At 46.4% G+C, this 16,789-nt stretch overlaps 1 pseudogene; it reads left to right on the top strand.

Annotated features, from left to right (window-relative positions):
• The first annotated feature begins 367 nt into the window (after positions 1-367).
• LOC134971426 (5S ribosomal RNA) lies at positions 368-485 on the top strand (annotated as a pseudogene).
• The last annotated feature ends 16,304 nt before the right edge of the window (positions 486-16,789 follow it).

Below are 16,789 nucleotides of genomic sequence, written 5' to 3'. Positions count from 1 at the left end.
GAGCACCCGTTGAAACGCCATGTAAACTTGGTGAGAACATACAAACTTTACACATATTGTATTATGGCTGGGAATATATCTCAATGTTTCAGTGCAGTGAGTCAGTAATGCTATGCTACTGTTCTGTCTTCCCTGTCTTGTATTATTACTGTGTTCGCAATTGTAAAATGCAACAGAATATGCTGGAGCTTTATAAATCATTTAAAAAAATATTTAAGGGTATGCCCATCACTGTCTTATCTGGGTGCTACCTTGCTCTGACCTTCATCAGGGCTCACCATATGGAATAGTTGAAAGTAGATACCTACTGCTTTTTCTGCACTCCTAACTACAGGATAACAGAACGGACCTGCTCACTTGCTTTACACCCTGCGGTCAAACCACACGTAATATACCCAATTTCGTCTGATCTTGGCAGTAATAACGTGTTGGGCCAGGTTAGTACCAGTGTCGATAACACCTGGGAATACCTGGTACTGCAGGTCTCACTAGGCAGTGGCGGATCCAGGGGGGGGTGCACACGGGCCCGTGCCCCCCCCTGTCATGTCTGGCACTTAAAAAAAAAAAAACAACAACAGTCCCTTGAAAAAAGAAGCGGCGGCGCAGACAGTGCAGTTCACTGGCGCCCGCCGCGATGAAGGGTCTAGTGGCGACGGCAGCAGTACTAATGAGTCAGACTGACTCATTACAGTACGCTGCAGCCGCGGCCAGTGTGTTAGAAGCTGGGAGCCAGTGGGAGGCGAGCAGAGCGGACTGGCGATTCCACCATTGAGAGGAGAGAGGCACAGGAGGACGCATCCTTGTCTGGCATATCCAAAACACCCGGCATCTTTTAGCCACTGATCGTAAGGGCTAAGTCACCATCGTGTCAGTGCCACGGTGGAGAGATTTCTGCTGGCTGGAGCGGCTTAGTGCTTGGCTATTTTGAACGGGAGCATCAGTAGAGACAACCCGCCTGTTGAAGCTGCTTGCGGCTCAGACGGAAGCTTCCCACCAGTGCTAATACATTCAGCCGCACAGATAGAAGCCACCAGCCGATTCCAGGATACCGTCCCGGTCTGCAGGTAACGAATATCAGCTATGCAGACTGTGCATACCCGGGGACGCTCGGGCTGCACAAACTCCTCGTACCTGTAAATAGGTCCCTCACTATAAGCATAAGGGACAGAGGGCCAGATGTACTAAGCTTGAAAAGTGATAAATATCACTGTGATAAAGCACCAGCCAATCGGCTCCTAACTGTCATTTTTCAAACACAGCCTGTGACATGGCAGTTAGGAGCCTATTGGCTGGTGCTTTATCACAGTGATATTTATCACTTTTCAGGCTTAGTACATCTCCCCCAGAGTGATTAAGTTACCTGTGACCGTTTGATTCTGATACACACAGATATTTGGACATAATTACTGGTGACTTTTGAATATAATTAGCTGGGTGCATTTAAGCTCAGAGGAATATAGTCTTTATTGAACTCTTGGATCAACTTCTGTCAGTCTGGACGTTTTTATAATTAAGCACACATAATGTATGTATGTAACTGTATTAATGTGTGTATATATAGCCAGTTGGTGCTTCCCTCCCCTCTGTAGAATAACCCCCCCCCCCCCCCCACTATTGGCCTTCCATATGGAGGAGACCCCCTCACTGCTGCCCTACCCTCCATATCCCCCTTCCCTCCTCCCACTGCTGCCCTCCCATATGGAGGAGACCCCCTCACTGCTGCCCTACCCTCCATATCCCCCTTCCCTCCTCCCACTGCTGCCCTCCCATATGGAGGAGACCCCCCTCACTGCTGCCCTACCCTCCATATCCCCCCTTCCCTCCTCCTACTGCCCTTGTTGTGAGGCCACGCGCACCTTCATGGGACCGCATGCCGAAGGCGTGCACAAGGTGCCCCCCCTGTCATTTTTTCCTGGATCCGCCCCTGTCACTAGGTGCTTAGCAAGAAGCAGCAGTCCACTGCCCTGATACTGTTGGGGTCTTTCACTGATCAATAGGATCCGTTCTAGTCCTTTCCCTCTCCTTCCTTCCCTTTAATTTTACCTATACTGGCAAAAGTATGGTGGACCAAGAGGTCTGATTTTTCCTTATAATTAAATAAGTATTTCAGAGACACTTGGAGAAACTCAAACAAATACTACCATTACTCTGCCGTTTGATAGCATTATGGCATATATATCTACTGCTGTGATGAACCTCTGTTTAATAAGCAATTTATCTCTTTGATATATATCTGTTGGTATGAACCTCGACTGCCATTGGAACAACTGCATAATCATTGATTTATTGATTAAACACATAGGACACATTGTGATTTTACCTAGTGATATGTAACACTGTACCTCTATACAAGGGAGACTACTATATGTGTATCAAATTACACTGCTCTTTTGTTGCCAATGTTTCTGATCATTTACGTGCTACAATATCGATAACTGACAATAGTAGATTAAAAGCAGGGCTTAAAGTGGTCCTGGAGAGGTGGGGGAACTCACCTCGCCCGCAACACCGTAGAAAGGGGTGTGGCCTCACAAGGAAGGGGCGTGGCCACATAAAGTACCACCAATTCAAAATAATGCTTCACATTTCCCGCCCCACATACTAGTGCCCTTTACACACACAATGTCCACAATAGCGGAGTCCCCCTTTTACACAGTACGGCAGACAGAGCCCCCTTTTACACAGTACGGCAGACAGAGCCCCCTTTTACACAGTACGGCAGACAGAGCCCCCTTTTACACAGTACGGCAGACAGAGCCCCCTTTTACACAGTACGGCAGACAGAGCCCCATTTTACACAGTACGGCAGACAGAGCCCCATTTTACACAGTACGGCAGACAGAGCCCCCTTTTACACAGTACGGCAGACAGAGCCCCATTTTACACAGTACGGCAGACAGAGCTCCATTTTACACAGTACGGCAAGTAGAGCCCCCTCCAAGGGCAAACGCAGGATTTATGAGGGGTTTTTCCAGATAGATATACGTATATATATATAGGCACTCAGAGTTTTGAAAAAGTGCAAAAACAGACAAAAAGAGTGAGAGAGAGAGAGAGAGAGAGAGAATTAAAATATCACCAGCAGCAGCAGAAAGACTGGGCACCCAGAGCTGTGATATGTAGCAGCAGTTACCTGGAGGTCTTCATGTGGAGGGCGAGTTGTCTCTCCTGCCAGACGCCATGGGGTGTGCCACGGTTAGGGCCTCGGACTGTAATGCACAATCACGTGCAGACAGCGCTCCGGTGGATGTGGGGAGAGCATTACAGGCCGCGGGTCACTAAGCCTAGGGGTGGGGTCAGGGCCGGTGCTAGGGTGTTCAGCGCCCCCCTGCAAACTACAAATTTGCGCCCTCCCACACCGAAAAAAGGAGTTTGGTCTTACACGGAAGGGGCACAGCCACACAATATTACCCCCATTTCAAATTACGCCACAGTAACACAATCTTATTCACATAACACTGCACGTAGTAGTGCTTTTTTTTAATACAAAATCCCCCCTGTAGTAGTGCTGCTTACACAAAATCCCACCCTGTAGTAATGGTGCTTACACAAAATGCCCCCTTAGTAGTGCCGTTTACACAAAATTCCGCCTGTGGTAGTGCCGCTTATACAAAATTCCGCCTGTGATAGTGCCACCCTTTTCGGGTCTTCCTTCCTGGCCTGCACAGTGCACACTCTGGCTCTGCACTATACAGTCAGGGATGGAGAGAGGAAGCTGAAAGCTGTCGGCGCCGCTGCCTGTCACAGTGTGACAGGTGCAGCAGTCGGCAGCAGCAGGCAGTGGCGGATCTAGACTTTACTTTTAGGGGCACCGGTTTAAGAATCCTGACTCTTCCCTCTACTCATAGCTCTCCTCCCAATTAGTTCTGCCCTCCCGTTTTCAACAAATATTAAAAAAAAAAACACATTAAAAAATATAGATTTTTTTTTTTTTTTTTTTTTAAACATCATTACCAGATGTGCAGCACTGGCACAATCCCTCTGGGTACTTTAGGAGTCACTGCTACTTACTTTGGGTGGTTGGAGCAGCATCCTTGGCTCCTCAGACTGACAGTGTGGTGTTAATGTGACATCATAACCAAGGACCGCACTCACAAAAATGTAACACGGACATGGCAGACCAGCTGCTGGCTGCTTCTCCTTCATGACGGTGTCCGATGCTCCTATCGGAGGCAAAAAAAAACACTGGTTGAAATGATGGCACTCATGCAGTGCCCCAGGCACCCCTAAACATTAAGTGCTGGATGCCGGCCAATTTGGACGTTTTTTAAAGGGGAAATCATTTACAAGGCAAAACCATGCCTTTGTAAATGACTGCTCCTTCAAAAAAAAGTCTAAGTTCGGCTGGCATCACGCACGACTGGCAAACTTGGACTCAATAACATCGCGCCCAATATATGACAGTAGTGTCATAAACCTCTAGGCCATGTATACCCACACTTTAGCCGGACACACATGGGTTAAGGTTTTTATGGGGAGTGATTTTGATTTGGTTTCTGAGTAAATTAGGGGGTGTTTCTTTGTACTTTTATCATTTTTTTTATAAGCTGGGGCTCTCTCTTTTCATATGGATGTTGGACAGGGTACTGTCTTATTAGTGAGCATATCAGTGTTGTTATCTGTCATGTTCTTTCTTTATTTTACTTTATTATTCTCCTTTCCTCTACTGCCATCTCTCTTCTGTACTTTAGCTACCCTGTCCTGTTTTTTTCTCTTTCCTCTTTATTTTCTTTCTTTAATCAATGCAAAGACCCCATATGTTTGCCTTATCCACATGTTACCTGTCAGGTGGTGGGGTGTCCTCCAATGATCAGACTGCAGGTATCTCTGGTCAGGCTGGGGCTGTCATCCGTCGCAGGTGCTCGTCGGAGCAGGCTGTCTTGTATTCCCTTGGCCGTTACACGTTTTCTGGGGCCTTTGCTCGGGTTGCGGGGGTTTCAGGGCCTTTTCTCCATGCTGTGGGCGGCCATGTGCGTCCCCGGGATAGGACTGTGATCAAGGGCCTGTCTGGTTTTCCTGTCAGGCGTCAGGTCCTGGCCACTGGGGCAGGCAGGGCCACGTGGGTGCGCTTACCGAGCAGTTGCTAGGCACCAGTGAGGGAAGCAGCCACACGTCTGAGGATCTCCTGGAGCAGCCACGCATCTGAGATCACATGGCTGCGGATCCCGGACAAGTGCCGGTGGGTCGGGCAGCCCCATAAGTTTGGCGGTCAGTAGGATAAGGTGGAAGTAGTGCCGGGGAGCAGCAACATTGGAGTGCTGTAGAACAATGCTAGGTCGCCTAGGCAGGAGACACTACCAGCAGGGGGGACAGGCGGCGCATCAGCAGGGATACAGGACATCTAGAGCGCCTCTCCTTCCTGGCGCCTACCTGCACTGAGCGGGTAGCGCCGGGCCTGGGTGGGGTGGACTTTAAGTTGCTGCGCTGGCAGGGAGATGTGGAGTGGGCACGGACATTACTTCCCGCCGCGCAGCCTCACAGTAAACTCCGGCTGCGGGGGGGATCGGGCATTACAGTCCGCGGCTCACACTCCGGAGGCTGCAGCAGCGGCGGAGGGGGGGGGGGGAGAGGGCACTTTGAATCTGGCGCCGACTGTGCGCCATTCACGGCTCCTGGACCGCCAGCTAATGAGAAGCTGCCACTTGGCAGCTTCTCATTGGCTGGCGGTCTGCTAGCCGTGATTGGCTCACGGCAGATTTTAAAGAAACCTTCCCTTCTTCTGATTGGTGCTGCAGCCGGTCCGCGAGCCATGATTGGCTGGCGGCCGCTGCCACCTTTACAATGGAACAGGGACATGATGCTGTGGCCGGGCGGAGGCGGAACTGGTTCCGCCTGCAATTAGAGGTGACGGAACGCAGTTCCGCCCCGTTCCGGCCCACTTTAACCACTGATTAAAAGAATCATCTTTCACTTGAAAACACTTTTTTCAGTTAGATAGATAGATAGATAGATAGATAGATAGATAGATAGATAGATAGATAGATAGATAGATAGATAATTTCACATGCTACTTGGCAAAAGTATAGCTGCTTATACTTATCTGAGATTACGTACGGGGGAACTCTCACATTATAAATACTCTGCCATTATGTGTTTTGTTTTCTTTTAAAAACTCTTTTTTTTTAATTCTTTGTTGATATCTATCCTATATGGTGTTGTACTACGCAATGAGCATTACTTTGATTTTATTACAATAAAAATAAAAGTTAAGTTTTTATTTATTAAGAGTGCCCCACAAAAAACGAGAGTGCCTTTCCTTTCTTTTTTCCCTCTGCTACGTAAAAGTATCTGTGTTAGCGCCAGAGAAAAACAGTTTTTGGGACATTGGGCCAAATTCAGATCTGATCGCAGCAGCAAATTTGTTAGCTGATGGGCAAAACCATGTGCACTGCGGGAGGGGGGGGGGGCAGATATAACATGTGCAGAGATAGTTAGATTTGGCTGGGTTATATTGTTTCTGTGCAGGGTAAATACTGGCTGCTTTATATTTACGCTGCAAGTTAGGTTTCAGTTTGAACACACCCCACCCAAATCTAACTCTCTCTGTACATGTTATATCTCCCCCCCTGCAGTGCACATAGTTTTTGCCCATTAGCTAACAAGTTTGCTGCTGCGATCAGATCTGATCCATTGGTGGTCAATCCGAGTTGTTCGCTCGCTAGCAGTTTTTAGCAGCCATGCAAACGCTATGCCGCCTCCCACTGGGAGTGTATTTTAGCTTAGCAGAAGTGCGAACGAAAGGATCGCAGAGCGGCTACAAAATAATTTTGTGCAGTTTTAGAGAGCTTCAGACCTACTTAGCGCTTGCGATCACTTCAGACTGTTCAGTTCCTGTTTTGACATCATGAACACACCCTGCGTTCGCCCAGCCACACCTACGTTTTTCCTGGCACGCCTGCGTTTTTACGAACACTCCTTGAAAACGGTCAGTTGACAACCAGAAACGCTCACTTCATGTCAATCACTCTGCGGCCAGCAGTGCAACTGAAATGCTACGCTAGACCTTGTGTGAAACTACATCGTTCGTTGCATTAGTACGACGCACGTGCACATTGCGCCGCATATGCATGCGCAGAAGTGCCGATTTTTTGCCTGATCGCAGCGCAGCGAACGAAAGCAGCTAGCGATCAACTCGGAATGACCCCCATTGTCTTCTGGAGTTGCTGAAAAGCTCTGTGTCTCCAGGCTGTAGACAGGGACACTCCTTTTGGTGCCAGCCAAACTTTATCTATGTTCACAAACTGCCATTTGTCCAACACCACCAACCCAGTCACCTCCTGGGAGTTCCATGGGCAGGTTAAAATCTGAAGTATGAAGTCACTTGTTTGCGTACTGCAATCAGTACAAAAGCAATATGCAAATGTACACTAATTATGCTGATTTAGTAGGAGTGTGCTATTGAAAATTCATTATTAAGCGTTATTGAGAGTATATTGTCCCGACATACACTGCAGAATCACTAGCTCTTTGAAATATTTGACATTTAATTTTAATAGTTGAATTATTGAATGAAACCGGAGTTGCATTTGAATTCTTACCAATGAACAAGACATTTTACTATAATGTCAGTATAAAAAACAAAAACCCTGCTTTGTAATGAAAAACAGTGTTGAGGTGGTGATGGTGACGATGATAATGGATCATGTTATAATGGCTCTAGTTTGCGATTTCCTCCCCAGTCATTATCCCACAGCCAAGGCCAACAGCCATCCTCCCCCGTTCCCCAGCTAAAGAGCTTCTGATGTGCAAAGCACTTTGTTGCTGGCATGCAAAATCTGCTCTCTTTACTTGGCCCTACACAGACGGAACATGTTACATACACTTCAGTTTAGGAAGATATTGCCATTGCATAAGTTGGAAATGGAGGTCCACGGGAATTGCACTTTCAATGTTTGTGCAGCTTCGAGGTTAAGAAAAAGTTATCCACAAGTAAGTCACCATCAGTGTCGGACTGGGGCATTAAGGACTCACCGGGGGGATGCATTTTTAGGGGCCCAGGTTTAGGAGTGTGGCCAAACTTCAGAGTCTTGGCTAACCATTAAAGAGTGCATGGACTGCTGTACACCATAGTCCTGTGTAATATATGTATAATGTATAATTCAAGTGCACAGTCTGGAACCTGATTCCCTAGGGGAGGTGGGGGCCCCAGGCAATGGGGCCCACCGGTGGTTCCCCCCTGATTCCCTGTGGGTCATTCCAACCCTGGTCACCATGGAGCATTTCAGCTATCTGAATTGGGCCTAACTACATACTGTGCAGATGGCAAATCTTGGGGGACTTATGCTGGTCAAACCATTCGAGGAGATGCTAATCTCAGTCTTGTGTCCAATTATGGATGAATGGACTGCTGAGGAAATCTCACGATACACAAATCCACTCATCTGCTCATGTCCAATAAACCCACAGGTCCATGTGATGGTGATTGCCCCAGACCTGTGGCCTGTTTTCCATGTAAGATAAACTAAATACCGATGTAAGCAAATTGCTTTGGCAGTTTGTACAATCACTGCAGTTTTTTGTTTACCGCCTCTTTCCCCAGTAAATAAGAATTTTATTGCCATTGTTTAGCTCCAGTATTTTTACAAACAGTGGGGCAGACGTATTAACCTGGAGAAGGCATAAGGAAGTGATAAACCAGTGATATGTGCAAGGTGATAAAGGCACCAGCCAATCAGCTCCAATATGTAAATTAACAGTTAGGATCTGATTGGCTGGATCCTTTATCACCTTGCACTTATAACTGGTTTATCACTTCCTTATGCCTTCTCCAGGTTAATACATCTGCCCCGTTATTTGCTGGTACCCTGCACTTGAAAAGAGGCCGTTTTGGTGAATCACTTTCCCATTGAAAAGTCTTTGAACGCTGGCTTCACGCCATACTTACCCACTCTCCCGGAAATGCCGGGAGGCTCCCGAAATTAGGGTGACACTCCTGGCCCCCGGGGAAGAGGGCAAGTCTCACCCGCTCACCCCACCGCCGCACTCTACACTCCTCCCGCTTCACCCCACGCCCCCCACCACTTTCAGCCTGTTTAATAGAAAAAGCCCACCGCTCTACAATACCAATAATGTGGGCATTACAGAGCAGGGGCGTGGCTACGATGATGCACACACATCACCACACCCCTATACCGCCTCCTCCACGCCCCCTCTTGTGTGACATGGCTGCTACCTCCCGGAGGGAGCAGCCACAAAGTAGGTAAGTATGCTTCACGCAATGGCGAAAGGCTTTACTTCCTGATTGTGCTTTCTAATATCCCTTTCAGACAGAAATGTCTGAAAGTCCCGGCAAGTACCCGGCATTTCAGTGCTGGGTAGTTTTGCCGTGACCTGCCTGACCCCCCCTTTCACACAGACATGCAAATTACCTGGTCGAGAATTTCGACCCGGTAATTTGTAGATCAACGCGGGTATTTTGTCTGTGTGAAAGGGTCAACCCGTGTCATAATTCCCGTGTCTTCGACCCTGGTAAATTCCTGGGTTGAAGTCCCGGGAATTACAACACGGGTTGACCCTTTCACACAGAAAAAGGACCCGTATGTTTCATGAAATTACCGGGTGGAACTGCTTCACCCGGTAATTTATTTTTCTGTCAGAAAAAGGGGTATGAGTGTGCTTTTTGCAAATCTCATTATCTCAGGAGTTATACCGATGTGGAATTGTAGCTGAGGGTTACTGGGGCAAGCACTGAAGAGCTAAGCTTTCCGGCAATTACAAGACACAGTGCTGCAAGTACACATGCTGATCACTTTTGGACATTACTTTGCCGCAGATATGGCAAATCAGGAATCCCAGTTGGTACATGGCCTCATGGATTGGTCCATCAGGTGAGTGTAATTGGCCCTCTGACTACTTCTGTCACCAGGGTCGGACTGGCCCACAGGGGTACAGGGGAAACCACCTGTAGGCCCCACTGCCTGAGGGCCCACTCCTTCCTCTAGGAATCAGGTTCCAGACTGTGCACTTGTATTATACATGGTAGATATGTTGCATTACACTGCACTAAACTATTGTGTATTTCAAGCCTCTGTGGAGGCTGGACACACCCCCTTTGTAGGCTGGCCACACCTCTAAGTATGGGCCCCTATAACTGCATCCCCAGGTGGGCCCTTCATGCCCCTGTCCGACACTGTCTGTCACTTACTATCCCTCTCCGTTCATGGGCAGATAAAAGCGATTTAGGGGGCCATTTATCATGGATTACACATTGAATGTGATCAGGGTGGGATCTTATCGCCCAGGATTGCATTGTAATATGCAATTATTCTATCACTTAAATGTATCATCCTACATGTCCCTGCGATGTGCTGTGGCAGCTGCCGGGGATGCAGTTCAAGCGCGGTCAGTTTGACCACACAAGCAAAGAATCCACTTCCTGGGAGGGTCCCCAGGGAGCCCTTTACCCGTCCAGCAATGCAATGTGTAGCCCATAGGCTAATGGGCCGCCACCATCTTCATATGGCGGTAGCTGTGGGAGACAATATCGGGAATGCTTTACATTCCGGATATTGGTAAATCGGGCAGTATCGCATTCCTCATAGACACCTATGGGGGATGCAGCTGTGGGTGGCACTGGAGGGATCACAGCAGGTATTGGAGATACCCGCAGTAGTTTATCCTTCTTACATTTGGGGGATACATAATATTTGCGGCTAACCCCCCGAAAATGGGTGTGTTTGGGGATATAGCCGCAAATATAGAATGATAAATGGGTTCCAAATGCCTTTGTATCACAGTCACATTCTGCTGTGCTGTAAATCAACTACTATGCAACAGAAAATCACGTTTATTCAATCTGCAAATTATAACATTGTAACATCCGGAAATATATTTGTAAAATCTCCCGTCATTATTGTTGCATGTAATTGTGGTATTTACCTCTCTGCAGGTTATTGTCCTTCATTATTAGGCTCCAGCCAGTGTCGGACTGGGGCATGTAGGGCCCACCGAGGAAATGCAGTGGTAGGGGCCCATGTTAGGGGTGTGGCCAGTCTGCAGAGGGGGTGTGGCCTGCCAGCTCATTGGCTTGACTAACCATTAGAGAGTACAATGTCTGGGCCTCTTCATAAATTTATACAGTAAATTCAGCTGCTGCATGCATGATAATGTACCAGATTAATAACAGCAATGCACTGTAGAGAATACACCATAGTCCAGTATAAGGTAACATATGTATAATGTATAATTCAAGTGCACAGTCTGGAACCTGATCCTTAGAGCAGGAGGAGGGCCCCCAGGCAGTGGGGCCCACTGGTGGTTTCCCCTGTACCCCTGTGGGCCAGTCCAAGCCTGGCTCCAGCTAATCAAATTAATCAGTAACTTGAATATCACTGGCTCTGATACTGTAAATTGCAAATGGCGTTTAGACTAAAAAATTCTTTATATAATGTAACGTATACATTGTGAGGGTGCCATACTGCATATTCCTGGCATCAGTGTTCATTCATTTGTGATTGCTATAAAAGTTTTTAAGGCCCTATTTGTCATAATTCCAATTTCAATCTGAATTTGCTGAATTTTTTTTTTTTATACATACCATGGCGAAAATGTCAATTTTCACCTACATTTAGTAACAAGCTCTTGTTTGGAGATAGCGCCTGTCCCTACGAAGAGATTATACCATCACTCTGCTTCCGGGGCTGGAACGCTGCCAGTCTGATGCATATTCACAGCATCAGTGGAGTGCTGGCGGGGGGGGGGGATCCTAAGGATCCTTCTCTCGCAAACTACTTAATATAGTCCAACGTCATCTTTAGATAGCATTAGTGGTTGGGGCCAAGCTCCGAAAATCCGATAGCTGGTAAATCCTATGGGGCTGTCGTAAATAGAGGGACTGTAGCAGATAATAGATTTCTGCTGCGGTGCTTCGCTCTTAAATTCCTGGGATTCTTATTTTTCAAAACAAATATTAATTAATAAATATGTCCCTGTATCATACTTACCAAGCAGATAAGTATGGTGCATAACGATGAGAGAGGGGGAAGGGGTGACGTTGGAAAAGGTGGAGAAAGGGGGGCTTGGATAAGCCTGCACAAATTTTTGTGGCTCCGCGCTACCTGTGTGCTACATATGATTTTGTCCTTCAGAGTACCCCTCCATAGATTCCAACAACCTCACTGCCCAGCCATTAGAACGAGTATTGGAATCGGTGAAGAAGCCCTAGAAATTCCTGCACATTTACATTAGACATTGGCTTTCATTGTCTTTCTTGCACTAGACCACAGGTTCTCAAACTCGGTCCTCAGGACCCCACACAGTGCATGTTTTGCAGGTCTCACAGAATCACAAGTGACATAATTAGCTCCACCTGTGGACCTTTTAAAATGTGTCAGTGAGTAATTAATACACCTGTGCACCTGCTGGGTTACCTGCAAAACATGCACCGTGTGGGGTCCTGAGGACCGAGTTTGAGAACCACTGACCTAGACAGATAAGGGCCCTCATTCCGAGTTGTTCGCTCGGTATTTTTCATCGCATCGCAGTGAAAATCCGCTTAGTACGCATGCGCAATGTTCGCACTGCGACTGCGCCAAGTAACTTTACTATGAAGAAAGTAATTTTACTCACGGCTTTTTCTTCGCTCCGGCGATCGTAATGTGATTGACAGGAAATGGGTGTTACTGGGCGGAAACACGGCGTTTCAGGGGCGTGTGGCTGAAAACGCTACCGTTTCCGGAAAAAACGCAGGAGTGGCCGGGGAAACGGTGGGAGTGCCTGGGCGAACGCTGGGTGTGTTTGTGACGTCAACCAGGAACGACAAGCACTGAACTGATCGCACAGGCAGAGTAAGTCTGGAGCTACTCTGAAACTGCTAAGTAGTTAGTAATCGCATTATTGCGAATACATCGGTCGCAATTTTAAGAAGCTAAGATTCACTCCCAGTAGGCGGCGGCTTAGCGTGTGTAACTCTGCTAAATTCGCCTTGCGACCGATCAACTCGGAATGAGGGCCAATAGGTGCTGCAGTTGCAGGTTGGTTGCAGAGTTGCATCTTGGTGCAATGGTGGTCATTCCGAGTTGATCGCTAGCTGCATTTGTTCGCAGCGCAGCGATCAGGCTAAAAAACGTCAGTTCTGCACAGGCGTATGCAGCGCAATGCACACACGCATCGTACGGGCACAACGAACGATGTAGTTTTGCACAGGGTCTAGCGAAGCATTTCAGTCGCACTGGTGGCCGCAGAGTGATTGACATGAAGTGGGCGTTTCTGGGTGTCAACTGACCGTTTTCAGGGAGTGTTCGGAAAAACGCAGGCATGTCAGGAAAAACGCAGGCATGCCAGGAAAAACGCAGGCGTGGCTGGGCGGGTGTGTGACGTCAAAACAGGAACTGAATAGTCTGAAGTGATCACAAGCGCTGAGTAGGTATTGAGCTACTCTGAAACTGCACAAAAAAACTTTGCCGCCGCTCTGCGATCCTTTCATTCGCACTTCTGCTAAGCTAAAATACACTCCCAGAGGGCGGCGCCATAGCGTTTGCACGGCTGCTAAAAACTGCTAGCGAGCGATCAACTTGGAATGACCACCAATGTCAGTAGCTGCTTGTGAAGGGAGAACTGTATTCATCCCCGAGTATTAGTTCTGTGACTGTGGGCACAAGGGGGAGGGATGTGGTCTGCAGACCCTCAGCAGCACTAGTGTCATTCTGCACAGCTGCAGAGCCCGGTGTAAGTAATGACCCCCTCTCATACATCCTGCCCGTTTAGCCCTTGTACAGTCGTTGTGCAATCTGTTTGCTGTTGTCCATGTAAGGCAGATCGCGTTGAGCTTTCAAGTTAGACTCAATTTGTCGTCATGAAAACCTTTTTAATAAATTCCACCGCTGACACGGTGTCTATAAAATATGCCAGAGAGTTAGCACATAGCGCCTACTGCTTAATTCGTACTTGGCCCCAGGCTCTCGTGCTGGGGGAATTTCTGGCCCAGTTCCTGGTGCTGCTGCTCAGCCTGGAAATAACAACCACTTTGGCAGGAGATATTACAAAGCCATCCAGCTATCGGTTTCAGAAAGCTATTGTTCTTCTCAGCACATATGTCGCTCGCACCGAGCTCTGGATGGGCCCTTTCCACCCTCGCTGGCTGGCGGCAGACGCTGCCTATTCCTGCAAAAGTGTGCGATTTCAAGAAATATCACTGATTTCAGATTTTGGTTGGGGGGTAAAAGTTTGGAGGCAGCTTTTATGGTTACGTTGGAAACATTTCAGCAGTTTTTAATCTCTGGGAAATGAAAAGTATAATTCATAATATCAGTCATAGAATTTAAAAATAATTTAACCCTTCAGTGACTGGTGGCATTTTACCTGACCAGATTCGGGAATGGATATAATGGAGTCTGAGTTCGCCCGACATGTGGACAGTTTTTAAAGGGGCAGTCATTTACAAAGCATAATAACCATGCTTTGTAAATGATTGCCCCTTTAAAAAAAAATATCTGCATTCGGCCAGCATCCCACACGCCGGGCCAACTCGGACATCATTACATACCGTCCCCAATTTTACAGTTTCCTTGAATATTATTTTGTTGCAACACCAGATACTAACCCAGCCATGTTACTAACATGTGAATTAGGTTTGTAACAGTATCTGATAAGATTCGGCATACTGTATTAGATCAGCAGTCGCCATGACAATTTTCACGATGTATTCATGTCAACATGGTGGAAATGTCGACGGACATGTCAACATGTTCAGCATGTTGACATGGTGACTGTTGACAAGGCATTTTTCAGGTTGTCCTATTGCTAACCTTTGACTCTAATGGTAATGTTGACATTTTTACTATGTTGGCATGTCGTGTCGAAATTTTGTCCTTGCCGATTGTTTGTAGATGTTGGCATGTTAGATGTCTGACATTCCGATGTTGACGTTATGAATGTTGACAAAGGGGTCGATTCAATTCACCGACAGTTGAATAGCACCGGGAATTAGCTCCCGGCGCTATTCAATTCAGCTCAAGTTAAGTCGGTGAATGCCCGTTCTCTCAGACTTAACAGGTTGATTTGTCGGGAGAACGGGCTTTCACCTACTTAACTCCCCGCGGCGATGCTGATTCCCCCCAGAATCGGCCTCGCGACGGCCGCGTGGCAGCACTTTTGTCGGATTTCCTCTCTTATCCCCCGGGGGTGAGAGAAGAATTCCCGACTATTGAGTGTCACTTGGAGCTGTATTGAATAGCGCCGGGAGCTAATTCCTGGCGCTATTCAACTGTTGGTGAATTGAATCGACCCCATAGTGAATGACGAATCATGACTGCATACCATCTGAAGATGTTGTACCTTATGTAAGATGTGACACATCGCATAATATATATGTGCAAGTGGCGGTTGGATATAGGTAACTTTGTTGCTAAGCATTTCATATTATAAAAGTAGTATGTGCGTTATACATTCCTTTATGTACAAACAAGAGTTCCTCTCTGTGGGAGATGCTTAATAGTAAAACAAGTCTGGCTACCATTGCATCTAGAGCTGGACTAAGACCCCTTGGGGGTTTCACTCAGTAATTGTAGTCTTGGCCCCTCAATGTTCCCTGGGCCCTAGACAGGATCCTCAGTTGACTAATAGATGATTCGGCTATGATTGTCCCATGTGCGGCCTTGTACTGACAAACAGGAGACAGATGCACTGATCATGGGTCTGTCCATATAGAGTTTTCACCGTATGTAGCCAAAGTTGAGTAAGTATCGTACATTCCTTTCATCACTTTGGTCACTGAGAGCAGTCTGCCATTGAGTTCTAAGGGAACTAGACTTGGGGGATCCCCATTTATAAATACTTATATGAGTGGGATGATCAATACACTTAAATAGGTCCTGAAATACAACAAACTTCTGTTTATATATAATCCTGTCTTGGTGAACAGATATCACACACACCCCTATTAAACACAAGTAGGGAACAAATTGTCCCATACAGCTAAGATTGTTTAATAAAAACCTCAGTTACCTAAAATTATAGGTGTACATATGACATTATTTCAAATATAAGGGGTTATTTTATTAAACCAATCATATTACAAAGTAAAAATTACTCTTAAGCAAGGAAAACAAATATTTCATAGTTCTCAATCCCTGGTGTATTCTCCAGCAGAGTCACAATAACCACCAAAGCGTTTCGACCTCCTTGTGTGCTATTTTATATGATTGTTACAGGTCTTCATCTATACCCCTATAATTTTAAGTAATTGATGTTTTCTATAAACAGTCTTACAGTAGCTGCAGGGGACAGTATGTTCCTTACTTGTTTTTACTAGACATGCATTTGATATCTGTCCACCAAGATAGGATAATATATAATAAGAAGTTTGCTTTATTTAAGAACCTAAGTGTATCGGTCATTTTGCTCATATACGTTTTTGTAAATTGGTGAACCCCAAAGTGTTTAGCTCCCAAAGAGTAACCCACTATTCTTTTCCCGACTATTGTTTTTTTGAGTCCATGTTGGTGACTGGATCAGAGCTGCTGTTCAAACACACGTTGCACTGGGAGACTCCAACATTTGTTTATTTATCTAAAGTAAATAGAATTTAGGGATAAATTTACTAAACTTCTCAGCATATTTAACCCCGGAAATTTAAGACAGCAATGATATTAAAAGCAAAATGTTTAAATGTAAATTTGCAAATAAATGAGGTTCTCTGAACATTATATGTATCACTATGGGGCAATAAAGAAGAAACATAATCCTTTTTCCCCAGTTACAATATAGAAATGTTTCCCTTAAAGTGACGTTTGCCCTCTGATGAACTGATATCCTTGGCAGTGAAAGTTTAAGAACTTCATGGTTTCAAGTA

Source organism: Pseudophryne corroboree, chromosome 11 (assembly GCF_028390025.1).
Source record: "Pseudophryne corroboree isolate aPseCor3 chromosome 11, aPseCor3.hap2, whole genome shotgun sequence".
NCBI lineage: Eukaryota > Metazoa > Chordata > Amphibia > Anura > Myobatrachidae > Pseudophryne > Pseudophryne corroboree.
Note: the sequence above shows the minus strand (reverse complement) of the source record. Positions and strands in the feature narration are given on the sequence as shown.